The 25209-nt window shown below is 42.1% G+C and overlaps 1 protein-coding gene across 2 annotated transcripts in view; it reads right to left on the reverse strand.

Moving 5' to 3' along the window:
- NOD1 (nucleotide binding oligomerization domain containing 1) overlaps nucleotides 1-25209 on the reverse strand; it is an 89302-nt gene that overhangs the window by 45773 nt on the left and 18320 nt on the right. The window lies entirely within an intron of this gene.

The raw sequence follows: 25209 nt of genomic DNA on the forward strand, positions 1-25209 counted from the left end.
GTCAAAAAGAAAAATAAGAGAGAAAGGTTTCTTTGAAAACACTCTTAGGGCTTCCCTGGTGGCACAGTGGTTAAGAATCTGCCTGCCAATGCAGGGGACACGGGTTCGAGCCCTGGTCCAGGAAGATCCCACATGCCGCGGAGCAACTAAGCCTGTGTGCCACAACTACTGAGCCTGCGAGGCACAACTACTGAAGCCCGCATGCCTAGAGCCCGTGCTCCGCAACAAGAGAAGCCAACGCGATGAGAAGCCCGCGCACCACAACAAAGAGTATCCCCCGCTCGCGGCAACTAGAGAAAGCCCACGCACAGCAACGAAGACCCAACACAGCCAAAAATAAATAAATAAATAAATTTATATTTTAAAAAAACACTTGTGCTGAATGGTGAGCAAATAAATGAATGAATGAAATTGGAGAAAGAATAATTTTTTAAATCCACAACTGTAGGATCTCAGAGTACTCTCTTTATCTTCTTCCTTTGGGACAGTGTTTTCCAAATCTCAGTCATTCAGGCACCATAGTCACTTTTCTTGGCCATAATTGAGTCCCATAAGCAAAGTTATTTGCTTAACTTTTTGCTTTAAATTGACTTGACTTTACAACTCAGACTAATTTTAAAGGAAAATTTATATTACCATTGTAAACAAAAAAATCATTTGCAATAAATAGAAAGTAATACAAAAATAAATTCGCTAGAAATAAAACCATGCTATTGTACTCCAGCTCAACAGTGTTGAAAGGTTCTTGGTCTGAGGCCTGTTTTTTCTTAGAAGCATTTGAGAGGTATTAAAGACATAGTAGCACAAGATTGAGACTTTCTCTTTGAGATCATGGTAAATCTGAGAGAGCTGGAAAGGGAATTGCCTTCCCCCCTTGGTGATTCAGGGTTTTTTCATCCTATGGCTCCATTCTTACCAAGGCTTGGAAAGGGTGTTACACAATGCCCTTCACTCCTCCACTCCCAACCCTCATCCATCCTCACTGTGGGTCCCATTTCACTCCTGGCTTCTGCCTCTTCCAAGCCTGTGATTCCCACAAAACCAGTGACGTGTCTTCCCAACCCTTCCCCGTAGTATCACCCACAGACATCACTACCTCTTACCATCAAAGGCAGAAACTTAAGGAAAATCCCCTTATTTATGGCCACCTAACCAAAGCAATGAATTACATGTCAGCCAGTTGGCAAGGAGGCTGTTGTTTTGCAACATCCAGAGCTCTGGTTTGAGATTTAATCAGATTTGCAGAGTTTGCTCAATTCAGCAGGAACTTAACAAGGCATGGATGATGGGAAAGGAAACAAAGAAAGCTGATCCTGCCCCGGTAAACAGAATCCAAGGGCAGACCAAATCAACATCATGGAACACTGCAGAGAAATTCAGTTCATGGGCATCTGGTTCCCAGAAATACGGACGCCAGAAATGACTCTGAATTGGCTTTTCAGATTAGTTTCTCAGAAAGTCAGTGAGATGGGGGTTAAAGAAGTAAGGTCACTGATAATTCTGTAAACTCAGGAAGAAAATAAGTATAGGACCTAGTGGTTTAGAATGAAGGGAAATTCCTTTCAGTGATTAGATTCAATTTTGCATGCTTGAAAATATCAGAAAATAAGATACAAAAATGCTATTGATCGCACGGTGAGACAGGAACTTTCATACCAGAAAACTTCCAGAAAGCCATTTGACGTATTTATCAAGAGCCTGTGAAAAGTTTCGATTTAGTAACTTCTCATTCTAGAACTCTGCCTTCTGAAAAGGTTCAGAGGTTCAGATAATTTTTTTTTTTTTTTTAAACAAGGGGCTTCCACTGCCAGCTCTGATAAGGTAGCTTGTTGTTCCCACAGAGGGCCACTACAGGTGGGTGGATCAGCAGGTTGGGGTGCATTCATACAGTAGAGTGCTATTCAAAAGTAAATGTGAGGGACTTCCTGGTGGCACAGTGGTTAAGAATCCACCTGCCAATGCAGGGGACACAGGTTCAAGCCCTGATCCGGGAAGATCCCACATGCCGCAGAGCAACTAAGGCCATGCACCACAACTACTGAGCCTGTGCTCTAGAGCCTGCGAGCCACAACTACTGAGCCCACGTGCCACAACTACTGAAGCCCGTGTGCCTAGAGCCCGTGCTCCACAACAAGAGAAGCCACTGCAATGAGAAGCCCGCGCACCGCAAGGAGGAGTAGCCCCCGCTCACCGCAACTAGAGAAAGCCCGCACACAGCAACGAAGACCCAACGCAGCCAAAAATAATTTAAAAATAAATTTTAAAATAAATATGAAATACTAATATGACATGAATGAGTATCAAAGATGTTATGCTGAGAGAAAGAAGACTCAAAAAATCATGTAGTATATGATTCCATTCATAGGATTCTAGAAATCTGATCTAGATCAGAGCAGTGGTTTCCTGGGTAGGGGGATAGGAAGGAGCAAAGGAGAAATTGACTGCATATTGCTGGGGTGGTAGAAATGTTATCTTGCAGTGTCATATATATATATATAAAAATACATGTGTATATATATTATACATACATATATATGTCACATGTGAATATATGTATCACTATGCATAAATATGTGTATATATGCATATCACATGTGTATGTGTGGTATATGCATATATAACATATGTGTATGTGTGTATATTATGCATACACACATACACATATATATACATATGATTTGTCAAAAGTCATCAACTTGTACACAGAAAATCTCTGAATGTTACTGTACGGAAAAAAAAACTTCACTGAAGTATTACGTAAAGGCAGAATACATTTCCAGGTAAACAAAAACTGAGAGACATTGTGGCCAGCATAGCTGCACTAAAATAAGTACTAAAGATTCTTTTAGGTAGAAGAAAAATGATCCCAAACTAAAACAAAATGAGAGCAACAGAAAGTTTTAATATGTGGGTAAATATAAATGTATATTGACTGAACCAAACATTATTATCTTGTGGGGTCTAAAATATATGTAGAATTAACATTTATACAAGGGAGACTGTGCAAGATGGCAGACTAGAAAGGCCCTGAGCTCACCTCCTCCTATGGAACACCAAAATCACAACTATTTGCAGAACGACCATTGATAAAAATGACTGGAACCTGCCAGAAAATTTCTTATACAACTAAAGATATAAAAAAGGAAGCACACAGAGGCAGGTAGGAGGGGCAGAGCTGCCATACAGTCAAGTCCCATATCCCTGGCTGGGCAATCCACAAACAGCAGAATAATTATGACCACACAGGTTCTCCCAAAGGAGTGAGAGGTCCGAGCCGCATGTCAGGCTCCCAGCCCAGGGGTCCTGCACCAGGAAGATGAGCCCCCAGAACATCTGGCTTTGAAGTTCAGTGGGGTTACTTCTGAGAGTCCAAGAGGGCTGGGGGGAAATAGAGACTTCACACTGAAAGGACAGATATAAAATCTCACATCCTCTGGAACCCAGGGCAGAAGCAGTAATTTGACCGGAGGGGGTCAAACCTACCTGCTATTCCTAGCGAGTCTCCTGGAGAGGCAGGAGGCAACTGCAGCTCACCCTGGGGACACAGACACTGGCAAAAGCCATTTTGGGGAGCTCTTTCTACCATGTGGACACTGGTACTGGCAAAGCACCATTTTGGAATCCTCCCTCTAGCTTATTAGTCCCAGGCCCCAGCCCCACTTGGGGCACCAGTGCTGGGACACCTCAGGCCAAGCAACTAACAGGGCATGGACACATCCCCACCCACCAACAGAGAGGCTGCTTTAAGACCCTTTGATCCACAGCTGCCTCTGGACACAGCCCTGCCCACCAGAGGACCCAGGACCCGGTTCCATGCACCGGTACACAGGCAGTAGAACCAAGACCACCAGGACCCTCCAGCCGGAGACCCTGGGACCCAGCTCCACCCAGCAGTGGTCAGGAACCAGCATCAGAATCCCCAGGGCACCAGCCCCACCCACCAGTGAGCTTGCTCTAGCCCCCCCACCAGCTCCACCCACCAGGGGGCAGACAGCAGTTGCAAGAAAACCACACTCTTGCAGTCTGCAGACCTCCCCACCCACTAGCTGCCCAGACCCTGCCCTCGGACCAGTTGTGCCCAGGACCCGCCCACTAGCAGGCCAACACAAGCTTCCAGACACCTCAGGTCCTGCAGCCAATTGTGTCAGGAACTGGCCCCATCCACCAGTGGTCTGACACATGCTCTGGGACCCTTAGGCTCTGCAACCAGACCCCAGGACCCAGCTCTGCCTACCAGTAGGCCAGTACTAGCCCCAGGACCTGGCTTCACCCACCAGTGGGTGAGCAACAGCCCCCGGGGTCTCCTGGACCCTGACTCAACCCACCAGTAACCCAGCACTAGTATAGTCCCCTGGAGTTCTGCAGTCAGCCACCTCATGACCCAGTCCCACGAACCAGCAGCCAACAGCCTCTGCACAAGGCAGGAACTGGCAACCAAACAGACCAAGGGCCAACCAAGCTTACCAGACTGTCCACATAGTCAGCCCACCACAACAGAAAGATCCACGCAGCCCTCATGGGGGAAGCCCTAGAGCATACAGCTCTGGTGATGAAAGGGAAGTATTATCCTGAGACACATAGGTTGTCTACAAAAGGCTTATTCTTCAAGGCTGGGAAATGTAACCAACCTACCAGACACATAAAAAAAAAAACCCAGCAACTTAGGCAAAATGAGGCGGCAGAATAACATGTTCCAAATGAAGAATCAAGATAAAACCCCAGAAAAAGAACTAAGAGAAGTGGACATAGGCAATCTACCTGAGAATGAGTTCAAGGTAATGATCATAAAGATGATCAAAGAACTCGGAAGAATGGATGCACAGAATGAGAAGTCAGAAGCTTTTAACAAGGAGTTAGAAAATCTAAAGAACAACCAAACAGACATGAAGAATACAATAACAAATAAAAAATACACTAAGAGAACCAACAATAGACTAAATGATACAAAGGAATGGATTGGCGAGCTGGAAGACAGTAGAGGAAATCACTGATGCTGGACAGAAAAAAGAAAAAAGCATGAAAAAAAATGAGGACCGTTTAAGAGACCTCTGGGAAAATATCAAACACACCATATTTGCATTATAGGGGTCCCAGAAGGAGAAGGGAGAGAGAAAGGGGCTGAGAACATAACTGAAGGCATACTAACTGAAAACTTCCCTAACCTAGGAAAGGAAACATACATCCACGTCCAGGAGGTACAGAGAGTCCCAGACAGGATCAACTCAAAGGGGAATACACCAACACGCACTGTAATTAAAATGGCAAAAATTAAAGATAATGAGAGAATATTAAAAGCAGCAACGGAAAAGCAACATGCTATGTACAAGGGAACTCCCATAAGGCTATCAGCTGACTTTTCAGCAGTAACTCTGCAGACCAGAAGGTGTGGCACAATATAAAGTGATGAAACGGAAAAACCTACAACCAAGAGTACTCTACCCAGAAAGACTCTCACTCAGATTTCATGGGGAGATCAAAAGCTTTACAGACAAGCAAAAGCTTTTAAAAGAGTTCAGCACCTCCAATCCAGCTTTACAAGAAATGTTAAAGGAACTGCCCTGAGCAAAAATGAAAAGGACACAATTAGCAACATGAAAATCATGAAAGGAAAAAAAAATCTCATCAGTAAAGACCAACATATACATGAAAAGATGCTCAACATCACTAATTATTAGAGAAATGCAAATCAAAACTACAATGCCGTATCACCTCACACCGGTCAGAATGGCCATTATCAAAAAGTCTAGAAACAATAAATGCTGGAAAGGTGTGGTGAAAAGGGAACCCTCCTGCACTGTTGGTGGGAATGTAAATTGATACAGCCACTATGGAGAACAGTACGGAGGTTCCTTAAAAAACTAAAGATAGAACTACCATATGACCCAGCAATCTCACTACTGGGCATATACCCTGAGAAAACCGTAATTCAAAAAGAGTCATGTACCACAATGTTCATTGCAGCCCTATTTACAGTAGCCAGGACATGGGAGCAACCTAAGTGTCCATCGACAGATGAATGGATAAAGAAGATCTGGCACATGTATACAATGGAATATCACTCAGCCATAAAAAGGAATGAAACTGAGTTATTTGTAGTGAGGTGGATGGACCTAGAGTCTGTCATACAGAGTGAAGTAAGTCAGAAAGAGAGAAACAAATACCGTATGCTAACACATATATATGGAATCTAAAAAAAAATGGCACTGATGAACCTAGCTGCAGGGCAGGAATAAAGAGGTAGACATAGAGAATGGACTTGAGGATATGGGGTGGGAGGGCAAAGCTGGGGCGAAGTGAGAGTAGCACTGACGATATATACAGTACTGAATGTAAAATAGTTGGCTGGTGGGAAGCAGCAGCCCAGCACAGGGAGATTGGCTCAGTGCTTTGCGATGACATAGAGGGCAGGATAGGGAGGATGGGAGGGAGGCTCAAGAGGGAGGGGATATGGCTGATTCGCTTTGTTGTGCAAACAGAAACTAACACAGTATTCTGAAGCAATTATACTCCAACAAAGATCTATTAAAGAAAAAAAAAGACAAACATATAGTAAAAGTAGGAAATCATCCACACACATAACTAGTAGGAAGGTTAAAAGACAAAAGTAGTAAAATTACTTATATCAACCATAAGCAGTTAAGGGATACATAGAACAATTAAATGTAAAACATGATATCCAAAACACTAACCATGAGGGGAGGAGAGTACAAACACAGAATTGTTAAAACACATTTGTTAAGAGATCAGCAACTTAAAACAATCACACACACACACATATATATATATAGATTGCTATATATAAACCTCACAGTAACCACAAAACAAAAATCTAAATTAGATACACACACAAAAAAGAAAAAGGAATCCAAACATAATACTAAAGAGAGTCTTCAAATCACGAGAACAAAAGAAGAAATGAACAAAATGACCTAAGATACAATCCCCAATTAACAAAGTGGCAATAAGAACACAATATCAATAATTACTTTAAATGTAAATGGAACAAATGCTCCAATCAAGACATAGAGTGGCTGAATGGAAACAAAAAAAGACCCCTATATATGCTGGCTACAAGACACTCACTTCAAATCTAGAGACACACACAGGATGAAAGTGAGGGGATGGAAAAAGGTATTCCATGCAAATGGAAAGCAAAAGAAAGCCAAGGTAGCAATACTTATATCGGACAAAATAGACTTTAAAATAAAGACTGTTATAAGAGACAAAGGAGGACACTACCTAATGATCAAGGAATCAATCCAAGAAAATACAACAATTGTAAATATATATACACCCAACATAGGAGCACATAAACACATAAAGCAAATATTAAAAGACATAAAGGGAGAAACTGAGAATAGCACAATAATAGTAGGGGACTTTTAACACCCCACTTACATCAATGGACAGGTCATCCAGACAGAAAACCAATAAGAAAACATTGGCATTAAATGACATATTAAACCAGGTAGACTTAATAGATATATATAGGGCATTCCATCCAAAAGCAGAATACATACTTTTCAAGTGCACATGGAACATTCTCCAGGACAGATCACATGTGAGGCCACAAAACAAACTTCAGTAAATTTAAGAAGACTGAAATCATATCAAGCATCTTTTCCCACAATGCTATGAGACTAGAAATCAACTACAAGAAAAAAACTGCAAAAAACACAAACACTTGGAGGCTAAACAATATGCTACTACACAACAAATGGATCACCAAAGAAATCAAAGAAGAAATCCAAAATACCTGGAGACAAATGAAAACAAAAACACAATGATCCAAAATCTATGGGACACAGCAAAAACAGTACTAAGAGAGAAGTTTATAGCAATACAAGCTTACCTCAGGAAACAAGAAAAATCTCAAATAAAAAACCTAACCTTATACCTCAGGGAGCTAAAAAAAGAACAAACAGGGCTTCCCTGGTGGCGCAGTGGTTGAGAGTCCGCCTGCCGATGCAGGGGACGCGAGTTCGTGCCCCGGTTCGGGAAGATCCCGCATGCCGCAGAGCAGCTGGGCCTGTGAGCCATGGCCACTGAGCCTGCGCGTCCGGAGCCTGTGCTCTGCGACGGGAGGCCACAACAGTGAGAGGACCACGTACCGCAAAAAAAAAAAAAAAAGAAAAAGAACAAACAAAATCTTAAGTTAGTAGAAGGAAAGAAATCATAAAGGTTAGTGCAGAAATAAGTGAAATAGAGACTAAAAGAACAGAAAAGATCAATGAAACTTAGAGCTGGCTCTTTGAAAAGATAAACAAAACTAATAAACCTTTAGCCAGACTCATCAAAAAAGACAGAGAGAGAGAGGCCAAATCAATACAATCAGAAATGAAAAAGAAATTACAACCAACACAACAGAGATACAAAGGATCATAAGGGAATACTGAGAACTATATGCCAATAAAATGGATAATCTAGAAAAAATGGACAAATTCCTAGAAATGTACCATCTCCCAAGACTGAACCAGGAATAGAAAATATGAACAGACCAATTGCCAGTAATGAAATTGAATCAGTAACTTAAAAAAAAAACAACTCCCAACAAACAAAAGTCCAGGACCAGATGGCTTCACAGGTGAATTGTACCAAGCATTTAAAGAAAAGTTAACAGCTATACTCAAACTATTCCAAAATATTACAAAGGAAGGAATGCTTCTGAACTCTCTCTACAAGGCCAGCATCACCCTGATAGCAAAACCAGACAAAGATATCACACAAAAGAAAGTTACAGGCCAATATCACCGATGAACATAGACACAAAAATCCTCAACAAAATATTAACAAACCAAATCCAACAACTCTTTAAAAAAAATCATACACCATAATCAAGTGGGATTTATCCCAGGGATGCAAGGATTTTTCAGTATCTGCAAAATCAATCAATGTGTTAAACCATATTAACAAATTGAAGAATAAAAACCATATGATCATCTCAACAGATTCAGAAAAAGCTTTTGACAAAATTCAGTATCGTTTACAATAAAAACTCTCCAGAAAGAGGGCAGAGAGGGAACATACTTCAACATAATAAAGCCCATATATGACAAGTCCACAGCTAACATCATACTCAGTGGTGAGAATCTGAAAGCATTTACACTAAGGTTAGGAAGAAGACAAGGATACCAACTCCTGCCACTTTTATCCAACATAGTATTGAAGTCCTAGCGACAGCAATGAGACAAGAAATAAAAGGAATCCAAACTGGGAAAGGAAGTAAAACTGTCACTGCTTGCAGATGACATGATACTATACATAGAGCATCCTAAAGATGCCACCAAAAAAACTACTAGAGCTCATCAATGAACTCAGTCAAGTTGCAGCATACAAAATTAAAATACAGAAATCTGTTGCATTTCTATACACTAACAACAAACTACCAGAAAGAGAAGTTAAGGAAACAATCCCATTTAGCACTGCATGAAAAAGAATAAAAAACCTAGGAATAAACGTACCTAAGGAGGTAAAAGACCTGTACTCGGAAAACCATAGGACACTGATTGAAAAGACTGAAGATGATACAAACATACAGATATACCATGGTTGGGGCTTCCCTGGTGGCGCAGTGGTTAAGAATCTGCCTGCCAATGCAGGGGACACAGGTTCGAGCCATGGTCCAGGAAGATCCCACATGCCACAGAGTAACTAAGCCCATGTGCCACAGCTACCGAGCCTGAGCTCTAGAGCCCATAAGCCACAACTACTGAGCCCATGTGCCATAACTATTGAAGCCTGCGTGCCTAGAGCCCATGCTCTGCAACAAGAGAAGCCATCGCAATGAGAAGCCCGTGCACTGCAACGAAGAGTAGCCCCCGCTCCCTGCAACTAGCAAAAGTGCACACACAGCAACGAAGACCCAACGCAACCAAAAATAAATAAATAATATAAACAAAATTTTTTTAAAAGTGAATGTCTTAAAAAAAAAAAAAAAGGTATTCCATGGTCATGGATTGGGAGAATTATTATTGTTAAAAACGACCATACTACACAAGGCAATCTACAGATTCAATGCAATCCCTATCAGAAGACCAGCGGCAGAGCATGGGATGAAGATGGCAGAGTAGCCGGATACGAAGCTCACCTTCTCCCACAAATACATCAAAAATACATCTACCTGTGGAACGATTCTCACAGAATGTCTACTGAATGCTGGCAGAATACTTCAGGCTACTGAAAGGGCAAGAAAATCTCCATGTAACCAGGTAGGAAATAGAAAAAATAGAAAGCGAGAAAGGTCTCACGACAGCACCTGTGCTCCTGGGAGGGAGCTGTGCAAGAGGAAAGGTCCCTGCACCCTGGGAAGCCCCCTCACCAGTGGGGAGATCTGCTGGGACAGAAAGGGAGCTTCAGAGCCTCGTAGGAGAGTGCTGCTGGTTTGCAGCAGCCAGAGCACAGGGAGAACTACACAGATGGTCAGTGCTGCCGCCCTGCACTGCCCTCCACTCCCCAGCCTGAGACAGGCATCCGCCAGTACAGGCAGGGGCTGGGTGCTGGAACCTGGGCTTCAGAGATCGGAACCGGGGAGAGGACCGGGGTTGGCCATGTGAAGATGGCCTGGGGGGGGGGGGGCTGGAATCCAGTGCAACCATGGCTGGGGGCGTACACGGAGGAAGTTTGGGCCAACTTAGAGACCAGTCGCCACTGTTTGGGGAGTGCATGAGGGGAGGCGCGGGACCCAGGCTGTAGCCTTTTACCCTGTGCATGTGCTCACAGAGGGCAGGACACTGCCTGCCCAGGCTGCAGGAGCAGTCGTGAGCCACCACCACCCCCTTGCAGACTCCAGGAGGGGTTGGGAGCCACTGCCACCTCCCTCCTGGACCCCAGGAGTGGTCATGAGCCACCACCTCTGTCCCCATCATGTGCTCTGGGGGTGCACCTGAGATGCCGCCACTGCCAAGAACCCCAGGGCCGGGCACCAGCCACAACATCTGCACACCCCTTATCGAGGGGAGAACCACCAACACACCCTGAGGAAAGAGGCGACAGGCATCCATACTAAGAACAGCCCTGGCACCAAATATACTAAACCCACACAAGTTCCACAGGGACACCCCCACATATAAATAGCCTTCCAAGACCACACCAGATAATCGTTTCTCCTAAACTCAGAGTAAGAGAACTAGAAGTAAAATGAAGCTGAGGAACCACTCCCAGGTAAGAGACCAACAGCATTCCCCTGAAAGAACATGCAGTGAAGCAGACCTCTCCAGACTAGTAGACACTGATTTCAAAAAGGAGACAATGAAAATACTGAAGGAATTAAGAAACACTATCAATGGAAATGCAGAGTACTGTAAAAAGGAACTAGAAACTACAAAGAGGAACCAAAAAATATAAAACTCATTTGCAGGGAATTCCCTGGCAGTCCAGTGGTTAGGGCTTGGCACTTTCACTGCTGAGGACTGGTTCAATCCCTGGGGGAACTGGGATCCCACAAGCACACAGCGTGGCCAAAAAAGAAAAAAAAAAATTCATTTGCAGAGACAAAAGCTGAGCTAAAGGCATAGAATAGCAGAATGAATAATGCAGAAAAACAAACAAGTGACATGGAAGACAGGATAATGGAAATCACCCAATCAGGATATCAGACAGAAAGCCAAATAAAAAAAAAACACAATGAAAGCAATATAAGAGACCTATGGGATAATATAAAACATACATATAATAGGGATTCCAGAAGAAGAAAGAGAAAAGGGGATCGAAAATGTATTTGAAGAATTATGGCTGAAAACTTCCCAAACATAAAGAAGGAAACATATCCAGGTACAGGAAGCACAGAGGGTCCCAAACAAGATAAACCCAAACAGACCTACACCAAGACATAATAAAAATGGCAAAAGTTAAAGATAAAGAGAGGATTCTAAAGGCAGCAAGAAAACACAAAGAGTTAATTACAAGGTAATGCCCATAAGCTGACTCCTCTACAGAAACACCGCAGGCCAGAAGGGAGTGGCAAGCTATATTCAAAATACGAAAAGGGAAAAGTCTGCCACCTAGGATACTCTACCCAGCAACGTTATCATTTAGAATAGAAGGAGAGACGAATAATTTCTCAGACAAGCAAAAACTAACAGAATACAGCAATACTAAACCTATCCTAAAGGATATATTGAAAGGTCTTCTCTAAATAGAAAAAAAGTAAGAACCTATAGGAAAGAAAAAAATCACAATTGGAAAATAAATCACTTAAATAAGCCAGTACACAGATTTAAAAAGTTTCTGTGAAAGTGATAACAACAATGAACAGCAAAAAGATGAGAATGAAGGTGTAAAAGAGGACATCAAAACCATAAAATGTGGGGGAGGGGAGTAAGAAAATGTAGATTTTTTTTTTCCTAGAATGTGTTTGAGCCTATATGACTACCAGTCTAAGGCAAGTAGACATAGGAATAGGTTAACATACTTGAAAAACAGGGTAACCACACATCAAAAACATACAAAAGAGTCACAAAAGCCAAAAAGAAGAGAACGTAAGTATAAGACAAAAAAAAAAGGTCATCAAACCCCAAAAGGAAAAACAAAAAGAAAGGGACAAAGATAATATATAAAATCAATGGGAAAACAAGGTTTAAAAATGGCAATAGGGCTTCCCTGGTGGCGCAGTGGTTGAGAGCCTGCCTGCCGATGCAGGGGACACGGGTTCGTGCCCCGGTCCAGGAAGATCCCACATGCCACGGAGTGGCTGGGCCCGTGAGCCATGGCCACTGAGCCTGCGCGTCCGGAGCCTGTGCTCCACAAAGGGAGAGGCCACAACAGTGAGAGGCCCGCGTACCGCAAAAAAAAAAAAAAAGGCAATAAATACATATCTATCGATAATTACCTCAAATGTCAATGGACTAAATGCTCCAATCAAAAGACAGAGTGGCAGACTGGATAAAAACATAAGAGCCTAAAATATGCTGCCTACAAGAGATGCACTTTAGGGCAAAGGACACACACAGATTCAAAGTGAGGGGGTGGAAGAAGATATATCATGAAAAGGTGGGGATCACAATACTCATATGAGGCTAAATAGACTTTAAAACAAAGGCTATAAAGAAAGATAAAGAAGGACACTCTATAGTAATAAAAGGATCAATACAAGAAGAGGATTTTACACTTGTCAACATATATGCACCTAATATAGGAGCACCCAAATGCATAAAACAAATATTAACAGACATAATGGGAGAAACTGACAGGAATACAATAATATTAGGAGACTTTAACACCCCACTCACATCAATGGACAGGTCTTCCAGACAGAGAATCAATAAGGCAACAGAGATCCTAAACGATGCAATAGAACAGTTAGACTTAATTGATATTTTCAGGACATTACCTCCAAAAAAACCAGAATACACATTCTTTTCAAGTGCACATGGAACATTCTCTAGGGCTGACCACATACTAGGGCTCGAAACAAGCCTCAACAAATTTAACAGTATAGAAATTATCTCAAGCATCTTTTCTGACCACAATGGCATGAAACTAGAAATTAACCACAGAAAAAGAAATAAGAAAAAATAAAAGATTACATGGAGACTAAACAACATGGCACTAAACAACCAATGGGTCAACAATGAAATCAAAGAGGAAATTTTAAAATACCTTGAGACAAATGACAATGAAAATACAACCATACGAAAATCTATGGGATGCAGCAAAAGCAGTTCTTAGAGGGAAGTTCATAGTGATACATACAGGCCTTTCTCAAAAAACAAGAAAAATCTAAAATAAACAACCTAACCTACCACTTAAAAGAATTTTAAAAACAAAAGCAAACAAAACCTAAAGTCAGCAGAAGGAAGGGAATAATAAAGATCAGAGAGGAAATAAAATAGAGATAAAAAAGCAATAAAACCAAGAGCTGGTTCTTTGAAAGGATAAACAAGATTGACAAACCTCTGGCCAGGCTCACCAAGAAGAAAAGATAGAGAACCCAAATAAACAAAATAAGAAAAAGAGAAATAACAACTGATAGCAAAGAAATACAAAAAACCATAAATACAAAAAACCATATGAACAGTTATATGCCAACAAATTCAACAACCCAGAAGAAATGAACAAATTTCTAGAAACATACAGCCCACCAAAATTTAATCAAGAAGAAACAGATAATTTGAAGAGACCAATCACTAGAAGTAAACACAATCTGTAATTTTAAAACTCCCTACAAACAAAAGTCCAGGACCAGATGGCTTCACAGGTGAATCCTAGCAAACATACAAAGAAGAACTTATACCAATCCTTCTCAAACTCTTCCAAAAAAACTGAAGAGAAGGGAACACTCCCAAGGATATTCTATGAAGCCACCATCACCCTGGGATACCAAAACCAGACAAAGATACCAGCAAAACAGAAAATTACAGGTCAATATCTTTGAAGAATATAGATGCAAAAATTCTCAACAAAATATTAGCAAACTGAATCCAACCACACATAAAAAAGATCAAATACCATGACCAAGTGGGATTCATCCCAAGTTCTCAAGGATGGTTCAACATACGCAAATCAATCAATATGATACGCCACATAAACAAAAGAAAAGGCGAAAACCACATGCTCATCTCAATAGATGCAGAAAAAGCATTCGACAAAATCCAACATCCACTCAAGATAAAAACTCTTACCAAAGTGGGTATAAAAGGAACATATCTCAAGATAGTAAAAGCTATTCATGGGCTTCGCTGGTGGCGCAGTGGTTGAGAGCCCGCCTGCCGATGCAGGGGACACGGGTTCGTGCCCCGGTCCGGGAAGATCCCACATGTCGCGGAGCGGCTGGGCCCGTGAGCCATGGCCGCTGAGCCTGCGCGTCCGGAGCCTGTGCTCCGCAATGGGAGAGGCCACAGCAGTGAGAGGCCCACGTACCAAAACAAAACAAAAACGCTATTCATGACAAATCCATAGCCAGTATAAATGGTGAAAAGCTGAAAGCCTTCCCACCAAAATCTGGAAGAAGACAAGGATGCCCACTGTCACCTCTTTTATTCGACATAGTATTGGAAGTCGTAGCTACATCAATCATACAGGAAAAAGAAACAAAAGGTATCCAGATTGGAAGGGAAGAGGTAAAACTGTCATATGTAGATGATATGATACCATATATACAAAACCCTAAAGACTCCACACAAAAACTACTAGGACTGATAAACGAATTCAGCAAGGTAGCAGGATACAAGATTAACATGTGGAAATCGGTTGCATTTCTTTACACCAATAATGAAATATCAGAAAGGGAATGTAAAAAAGCAATATCTTTTAAAATTGCAACTCCAGGGGTTTCCCTGGTGGTGCAGTGGTTGAGAGTCCGCCTGCTGATGCAGGGGACATGGGTTCGTGCCCCGGTCCGGGAAGATCCCATATGCCATGGAGCGGCTGGGCCCGTGAGCCATGGCCGCTGAGCCTGCGCGTCTGGAGCCTGTGCCCCGCAACGGGAGAGGCCACAACAGTGAGAGGCCCGCGTACCGCAAAAAAACAAATAAATAAAATTGCAACTCCAGAAATAAATTATTTAGGAATAAACCTCACCAAGGAGGAAGACATATGCTGAGAACTATAAAACACTGATAAAGGAAATTCAAGATCATTCAAAGAAATGAGAAAGATATTCCATGCTCTAGGACTGGAAGAATATTGTTAAAATGGCCATACTACCCAAAGCAATCTACAGATTAAATGCAGTCCGTATCAAATTACCCATGACATTTTTCACAGAACTAGAACAAATAATCCTAAAATTCATATGGAATCATAAAAGACCCCAAATTCCCAAAGCAATCCTGAAGCAAAAGAACAAAGCAGAAGGCATAACCATCCCAGACTTCAGACAATATTACAAAGCTACAGTAACCAAAAAAAGCATAGTATTGGCACAAAACCAGACATATGGATCAATGGGACAGAATAGAGTCCAGAAATAAACCTAAACACCTATGGTCAATTAACCTTCGACATTAACCTTCGACAAAGGAGGCAAGAATATACAATGGGAAAAAGATGGTCTCTTCAGCAAGTGGTGTTGGGAAAGTTGGACAGCCGCACGTTAAATCAAGAAATTTAAAACACAACCTCTCACTATACACAAAAATAAGCTCAAAATGGCTTAAAGACTTAAACATAAGACATGACACCATAAAACTCCTAGCAGAAAACATAGGCAAAACATTCTCTGACATAGATCGTACCAATGTTTTCTTAGGTCAGTGTCCCAAGGCAATAGAAATAAAAACAAAAATAAACAAATGGGACCTAATCAGACTTACAAGCTTTTGCACAGCAAAGGAAACCATAAACAAAATGAAAAGACAGGGCTTCCCTGGTGGCGCAGTGGTTGAGAATCCGCCTGCCAATGCAGGGGACACGGGTTTTGAGCCCTGGTCCGGGAAGATCCCACATGCCGCGGAGCAGCTATGCCCATGCGCCACAACTACTGAGCCTGCACTCTACAGCCTGCGAGCCACAACTACTGAGCCCATGCGCCTAGAGCCCATGCTCCGCAACAAGAGAAGCCACCTCAATGAGAAGCCCACACACTGCAATAGAGTAGCCCCCGCTCGCCACAACTAGAGAAAAGCCCACACGCAGCAACAAAGACCCAACGCAGCCAAAAATAAATAAATAAAATAAAGTTGCTAAAAAAAAAATGAAAAGACAACCTACAGAATGGGAGAAAATATTTGCAAATGATGCAACAGACAAGAGCTTAGTTTCCAAAACATACAAACAGCTCATACAGCAACAAAAACAAACAACCCAATTGAAAAATGGGCAGAAGACCTAAAGAGACATTTCTCTGAAGAAGAAATCCAGATGACCAATAGGCACATGAAAAGATGCTCAACATCGCTAATTATTAGAGAATGCAAAATGAAACCACAATGAGCTACCTCCCCACACTGGTCAGAATGGCCATCATCAAAAGTCTACTGCTGAAGAAGGTGTGGAGAAAAGGGAACCCTCCTACTCTGTTGGTGGGAATGTAAGTTGGTGCAGCCACTGTGGAAGACAGTATGGAGGTTCCTCAGAAAACTAAAAATAGAACTACCATATGATCCAGCAATCCCACTTCTGGACATATGTCCAGACAAAACTATAATTCAAAAAGATACATGCACCCCTATGTTCATAGCAGCACTATTCACAATAGCCAAGACAGGGAAACAACCTAAACGTCCATTGACAGATGAATGGATAAAGAAGATGTAGTACATATATGCAATGGAATACTACTGAGCCATAAAAAAGAACGAAATAATGCCATTTGCAGCAACATGGATGCAACTAGAGATTATCAAACTAAGTGAAGTAAGTGAGAAAGAGAAAGACAAATACCATATGAATTCACTTATATGTGGAATCTAAAATATGACACAAATGAACCTATGTATGAAACAGAATCAATGACACAGAGAACAGACTGGTAGTTGCCAAGTGGGGGGATAGGGATGGATTGGGAATTTGGGATTAGCAGATGTAAGCTTTTATATATAGAATGGATAAACAACAAGGTCCTACTATATAGCACAGAGAACTATATTTGATATCCTATGATAAAGCATAATGGAAAAGAATATTAAGAATGTATATATACATATAACTGAATCACTTTGCTGTACAGCAGTAATTAACACATTTTAAATCACCTATACTTCAATTAAAAAATGAAAAAAATGTGATGCCATTTTTCATGGACTAAAACACGTAATTCTAAAATTTGTATGGAAAAACAAAAGATCTTGAATAGCCAAAACAATCTTGAAAAAGAACAGAAGGAATCATGTTTCCTGACTTCAGACTATACAACAAAGCTACAGTAATCAAAGGAGTATGGTACTGGCACAAAAAGGCACATAGATCAATGGAAAAGAATAGAGAGCCTAGAAATAAACCCACATACTTATGGTCAATTATTTTTATGACACAGGAGGCAAGAATATACAATGGAGAAAAGACAGTCTCTTCAATAAGTAGTGCTGGGAAAACTGGACAGCTACACGTAAAAGAATAAAATTAGAACATTCTCTAACACCATATACAAATATAAACTCAAAATGGATTAAAGACCTAAATGTAAGACCAGAAACCATAAAACTCCCAGGAGAAAACATAGATGGAATACTCTGACATAAATCGTAGCAATATTTTTTTGGATCTTTCTCCTAAAGCAAAGGAAATAAAAGCATTAACAAACAAATGGGACATAATTAAACTTAAAAGCTTTTGCACAGCAAAAGAAACCATCAACAAAACAAAAAACACCTTACTGAATTGGAGAAAACATTTACAAATGATATAACAGATGAGGTGTTAATATTCAAAATATATAAACAGCTTATACAACTCAACATCAAAAACCAAACAACCGGGCTTCCCTGGTGGCGCAGTGGTTGACAGTCCGCCTGCCGATGCAGGGGACACGGGTTCATGCCCCGGTCCGGGAAGATCCCACATGCCGCGGAGTGGCTGGGCCCGTGAGCCATGGCCGCTGGAGCCTGTGCTCCGCAACGGGAGATGCCACAACAGTGAGAGGCCCACGTACCACAAAAAAAAAAAAAAAAAAAAAAAAACCCTAGACCTCCCTGGCGTCCCCTGGTTAAGACCCCACGCTTCCACTGCAGAAGGTATGGGTTTGATCCCTGGTCAGGGAACTAAGATCCCACAAGCCACACAGTGCAATCAAAAAAAGAAAACAAAAACAAAATACTCCAAACAACCCATTTAAAAAATGAGCAGAAGACTTGAAAAGACATTTTTCCAATGAAGACAAAGATGGCCAACAGGCATGTGAAAGGGTGCTCAACGTCATTAATCATCAGACAAATGCAAATTAAAACCTCAAAGAGATATCACCTCACACGTGTCAGAATGGCTATCATCACAAAGAACACAAATAACAAATGTTGGCAAGGATGTGCTGAAACGGAACCCTTGTACACTGTTGGTGGGAGTGTAAACTGGTGCAGCCACTATGAAACACAGTATGGAGGTTTCTCAGAAAACTAAAAATAGAACTACCATATGACCCAGCAATTCCACTCCTGGGTATTTATTCGGGAAAAAAACCATGAAAACAATAATTCAAAAAGATACATGCACCCCAATGTGCATAGCAGCATTGTTTACAATTGGCACGATATGAAGCAACATAAGTATCCATCAACAGATGAATGGATAAAGAAGATGTGAGATACACACACACACACACAATGGAATACTACTCAGCCATAAAAAAGAATGAAATTTGCAGCAACACAGATGGACTTGCAGGGTATTGTGCCAAGTGAAATAAGTCAGACAGAGAAAGACAATGTATAATACAACTTATATGTGGAATCTAAAAAATAGAACAAATTAGTAAATTTAACAAAAAAGAAGCAGACTCCCAGATATAGAGAACAAACTATTGGTTATCAGCAGGGAGAGGAAAAGGAGAGGGGCAAGATAGGGGTAGGGGATTAAAAGGTACAAACTATTATGTATAAAATAAATAAGCTACAAGTATATATAGTGTAACACAGGGAATATAGCCAATATTTTATAATAATATAAATGGAATATAACCTTTAAAAGTCATGAATCACTATGTTGTACACATGAAACATAACGCTGTACATCAACTATACCTCAACTAAAAAAAAACAAAAGCATTTAAACAGTAATAACACAAAAAGGTGGAAGGGAGTAAATGGAGTTAAAGTGTTCTAAGTTCAAAGCATTTTCTGGTAATAGGCAAAAGTATTACTTTATATTAGACAGTAATAATTCAAGGATCCAGGTCTTAATCTCTAAAATTGCTATTAATAAAAATAGCAAGAGAATACAAGACAACAGAAGGAGGTAATATAATAATAAATATGCTTAACTCTAAAAGAAGGCAGGGAGAGGGGAAAAAAGAATGCAAAAGTGGTGAGACTAATAAAAACTAGACAACATATATAAATCCAAATATGTTAGTAATTCAATTAAATATAAATGGACTAAATATACCAATTATACGACATAGGTTGGCAGACTTGAGGAAAAAACTATATGCTGCTTTAAAAGATACACCTTAATTAAACCCTGTCACTTTACTTAATTCATTCATTTACTCATTCCCCCAAGTGGGAAATGATATACTAGGTATAAACTAACCAAAAGAGAGCTGGTAGAGCTATATTAAAATTAAAGTAGAATTTAAGGAAAGAAATGTTAGTAGAGGTAAAGGAACATTTCATAATGATAAAATAATTACTTTTAAAGGTTGTTATAGAAACGTTAGTTTGTATGCACGTAGTAACTTATTTTCAAAATATATAAAGCAAAGATTGACAAACGTAATAAGGAGGAATATACAAACCCACAATCAGTGAGGATTTTCAAACAGTAAGGGACTTTATTTCTCAGAATGACCGAAATAGACCAAAAAATGAAAGAATATGGAGAATGTGAACAAAACGTCTCGACTGACATTCTATAGAACACTGCAGCCAGCAGCAACAGAATGCCCAGCATTTAGAGTGCATGTGGAGTGTCTGTAAAGTTGACCAATACACTGGGCCACAAAGCAAGTTCTTAACAAATTTTAAAGAACTGAAATCACTCAGAAAATGTTCTCTGACCACAGTGGAATAAAGCTAGAAATAAAAAATTAAAAATACCTAGAAAAATCCCCAAACCACAAGTCAAAGAAGAAATAAAAGTGGAAATTAGGAAATATTTTGAATTGCATAATAATGAAATTACAACATACAAAATTGGTGGGATACAATTTAAAAAGTCACAGAAATATATAGCCTTATATGCATATATTAGAAAAGGAAAACAAAAACTTAAGTCATATTATTTATATTGTGCATTTCCACCTGCTCACTGTGGAAAATTTGGAAATGCAAAAAAAAAAAAACAGTTCAGATAAACAAAACTCACCCATCACCCACTGTTAACATTTTGGAGTACTTTCCCTTTCTGCTTTTCTCTACGTTCAGTTATACCTATACTGATCTTTTTTGCATGTTTGCCATCACACTATATGTATGTGGTGTACCTCTACCATTATCTCATGTTTCTTTGTAACCGCCAAGGCCCTCTTTTGAGCTGCAGAAGCTGGTTTCTGACAGATGCTTTGCTTTCCCTGGTTTTTATTTTATAGAGTAAGAAACACCTGCCACTCTGCTGCTTTAAAGCCTCGTTCCTGAGAAATTCCATGCACCAAACAGAGGATCAAAATTGATGCCAAATGGTAGCCCCTTTCTTGGCTTGGCCCTGCCTGCCTGAACTGCCAGGGCAAATCTGGACACCATGCTCTGCAGCCTCCACCAGCTACCAGGCACACAACGGCATGCTATCCATCACGGACAGGCCTGAGGAAGGGCTTCAGTGGGTAGGCAGGGGTCAGGATGCTGGGCAGACTCTGGGATCCACAGCTTCGGGCATCCTTCCCTGGAAACCCAGTATCAAGCCTGTGCTGCTCGGGGCCCCAGCAGAGCCCTGACAGTCATTGCTAAAACTGAGTGAGCACTTCTCTAGGGGCCCAGTGTTGACCTAACACTTGCCACTCACTGCGGGAGGCCGGATAACATAAGGATTCAAAGTGGTCTCTGGAGCCAGTGGGCTGAGTTCAGACGCGACTCCACTGCTCATCAGCGAGTCAGCTATCCTCTCTGTGCCTCAGTTTCCTCCAAGTCTCTGACAGTCCCTACCTCCAAGTGTTGCTGTAGGGTTGAGTCCATGGTCACGAAGTGCCTAGACCAGGGCTGGTATACAGTGAATACTCAGTAATTATCACCTTGCATAATCTTCTCTGTTCTCTGGCAGAGGTCATTGTTACTACCCATTTACAATGAGGAAACTGAGGCACACGGAGGGTAAGCAGCTCCCAGCACCCACAGAGGTTACAACGCAGCCGGGCGGATGGACACAGAACAAGGGACTACAAGAGTGACGGAGAAATGACCACAGAGAGCCAAGGCTGTCTGTAGCTCTCCCAAAGGCTTCCTTGGCCCCGCTGGAGCCCTCTGTAGTAAAAGGTGACAGAGAGAAGCGGCGAGAGCCTCTATCTCTTAGAGAGTTTGGATCCGGGATCCGAGACACCCAGAGAGATGCCGAGCCCTGATAACATGCAGCACGCAAGCTAAGGGCTAAAGACTGCTCAGTGTCATGGTCTCCACAGCCACCCAGGTGTGCCATCCCATCCCATGCATCATTAGAATAAACCTCAGAGGAGCTATTCAGGAAGATGGCAGAAGAGTAAGACGCGGAGATCACCTTCCTTCCCACAGATACACCAGAAATACATCTACACGTGGAACAACTCCTACAGAACACCTACTGAACGCTGGCAGAAGACCTCAGACCTCCCAAAAGGCAAGAAACTCCCCACATACCTGGGTAGGGCAAAAGAAAAAAAGAAAAAACAGAGACAAAAGAATACGGACAGCACCTGCACCAGTGGGAGGGAGCTGTGAAGGAGGAAAAGTTTCCACACACTAGAAGCCCCTTCGCGGGCGGAGACTGCGGGAGGCAGAGGGGGGAGCTTCGAAGCCGCGGAGGAGAGCACAGCAACAGGGGTGCGGAGGGCAAAGTGGGGAGATTCCCGCACAGAGGATCGGTGCCGACCGGCACTCACCAGCCCGAGAGGCTTGTCTGCTCACCCGCCGGGGCGGGCGGGGCTGGGAGCTGAGGCTCGGGCTTCGGTCGGAGCGCGGGGAGAGGGCTGGGGTTGGCGGCTTGAACATAGCCTGAAGGGGTTAGTGCACCACGGCTAGCCGGGAGGGAGTCCGGGGAAAAGTCTGCACCCGCCGAAGAGGCAAGAGACTTTTTCTTCCCTCTTTGTTTCCTGGTGCCCGAGGAGAGGGGTTTAAGAGCGCTGCTTAAAGGAACTCCAGAGACGGGCGCGAGCTGCGGCTAAAAGCGCGGACCCCAGGGACGGGCATGAGACGCTAAGGCTGCTGCTGCCGCCACCAAGGGGCCTGTGTGCGAGCACAGATCACTCTCCACACCCCTCTTCCGGGAAGCCTGTGCAGCCCGCCACTGCCAGGTTCCCGGGATCCAGGGACAACTTCCCCGGGAGAACGCACGGTGCGCCTCAGGCTAGTGCAACGTCACGCCGGCCTCTGCTGCCGCAGGCCCGCCCCCCACGCAGTGCCCCCCCCCCCCCCCCCGGCCTGAGTGCGCCAGAGCCCCCGAATCAGCGGCTCCTTTAACCCCGTCCTGTCTGGGCAAGAAACAGACGCCCTCCAGCGACCTACACGCAGAGGCAGGGCCAAATCCAAAGCTGAGCCCCTGGGAGCTGTGAGAACAAAGAAGAGAAAGGGAAATCTCTCCCAGCAGCCTCAGAAACAGCGGATTAAAGCTCCACAATCAACTTGATGTACCTGCACCTGTGGAATACATTAATAGACAACGAATCATCCCTAATTGAGGAGGTGGGCTTCGAGAGCAAGATCTATGATTTTTCCTCTTTTTGTGAATGTGTATGTGTATGCTTCTGTGTGAGATCTTGTCTGTATAGCTTTGCTTCCACCATTTGTCCTAGGGTTCTATCCGTCCATGGTTCCTTTTTAAATTTTTTTCTTAATATTTAATTTTAATAACTTTATTATACTTTACCTTCGTTCTTTCTTTCTTTCCTTCCTTCCCGCCTTTAGACAACGAATCATCCCAAATTGAGGAGGTGGTCTCTGAGAGCAAGATTTATGATTTTTTCCCCTTTACCTCTTTTTGTGAGGGTGTATGTGTATGCTTCTGTGTAAGATTTTGTCTGTATAGCTTTGCTTACAACATTTGTCCTAAGGTTCTATCCGTCCCCCTTTTTTCTCTAAGTATTTTTTAATTCAATAAATTTATTATACTTTATTTTATTTTACTGTATCTTCTTTCTTTCTGTATTTTTTCCTTCTTTTCCTCCTTCCTTCCTTCCTCCCTCCTTTCCTTCCTTCTTGCCTTCTTTCCTTCTTTCTTTCTTTCTTCCTTCCTTCCTTCCTTTCTTTCTTTCTTTCTTCATACTTCTACTAATTCTCTCTACTTTTTCTCCCTTTTATTCTGAGCCGTGTGGATGAAAGGCTCTTGGTGCTCCAGCCAGGAGTCAGGGCTCTGCCTCTGAGGTGGGAGAGCCAACTTCAGGACACTGGTCAACAAGAGACCTCCCAGCTCCACATAATATCAAACGGCGAAAATCTCCCAGAGACCTCCATCTTAACACCAGCACCCAGCTTCACTCAAAGACCAGCAAGCTACAGTGCTGGACATCCTATGCCAAACAACTAGCAAGACAGGAACACAACCACACCCATTAGCAGAGAGGCTGCCTAAAATCATAATAAGGCCACAGACACCCCAAAACACACCACCAGACGTGAACCTGCCCACTAGAGAGACAAGATCCAGCCTTATCCACCACAACACAGGCACTAGTCCCCTCCACCAGGAAGCCTACACAACCCACTGAACCAACCTTAGCCACTGGAGACAGACATCAAAAACACTGGGAACTACGAACCTGCAGCCTGCAAAAAGAAGACCCCAAACACAGTAAGATAAGCAAAATGACAAGACAGAAAAACACACAGCAGATGAAAGAGCAAGATAAAAATGCACCAGAGCTAACAAATGAAGAGGAAATAGGCAGTCTACCTGAAAAAGAATTCAGAATAATGATAGTAAGGATGATCCAAAATCTTGGAACTAGAATGGACAAAATGCAAGAAACAGTTAACAAGGACCTAGAAGAAATAAAGATGAAACAAGCAACGATGAACAACACAATAAATGAAATTAAAAATACTCTAGATGGGATCAATAGCAGAATAACTGAGGCAGAAGAACGGATAAGTGACCTGGAAGATAAAATAGTGGAAATAACTACTGCAGAGCAGAATAAAGACAAAAGAATGAAAAGAACTGAGGACAGTCTCAGAGACCTCTGGGACAACATTAAACGCACCAACATTCGAATTATAGGGGTTCCAGAAGAAGAGAAAAAGAAAGGGACTGAGAAAATATTTGAAGAGATCACAGTTGAAAACTTCCCTAATATGGGAAAGGAAATAGTTAATCAAGTCCAGGAAGCACAGAGAGTCCCATACAGGATAAATCCAAGGAGAAATACGCCAAGACACATATTAATCAAACTGTCAAAAATTAAATACAAAGAAAGCATGTTAAAAGCAGCAAGGGAAAAACAACAAATAACACACAAGGGAATCCCCATAAGGTTAACAGCTGATCTCTCAGCAGAAACCT

The sequence above is a fragment of the Monodon monoceros genome, unplaced genomic scaffold (assembly GCF_005190385.1).
Source record: "Monodon monoceros isolate NGI ecotype Baffin Bay Population unplaced genomic scaffold, NGI_Narwhal_1 Super_Scaffold_2, whole genome shotgun sequence".
Classification (NCBI taxonomy): domain Eukaryota; kingdom Metazoa; phylum Chordata; class Mammalia; order Artiodactyla; family Monodontidae; genus Monodon; species Monodon monoceros.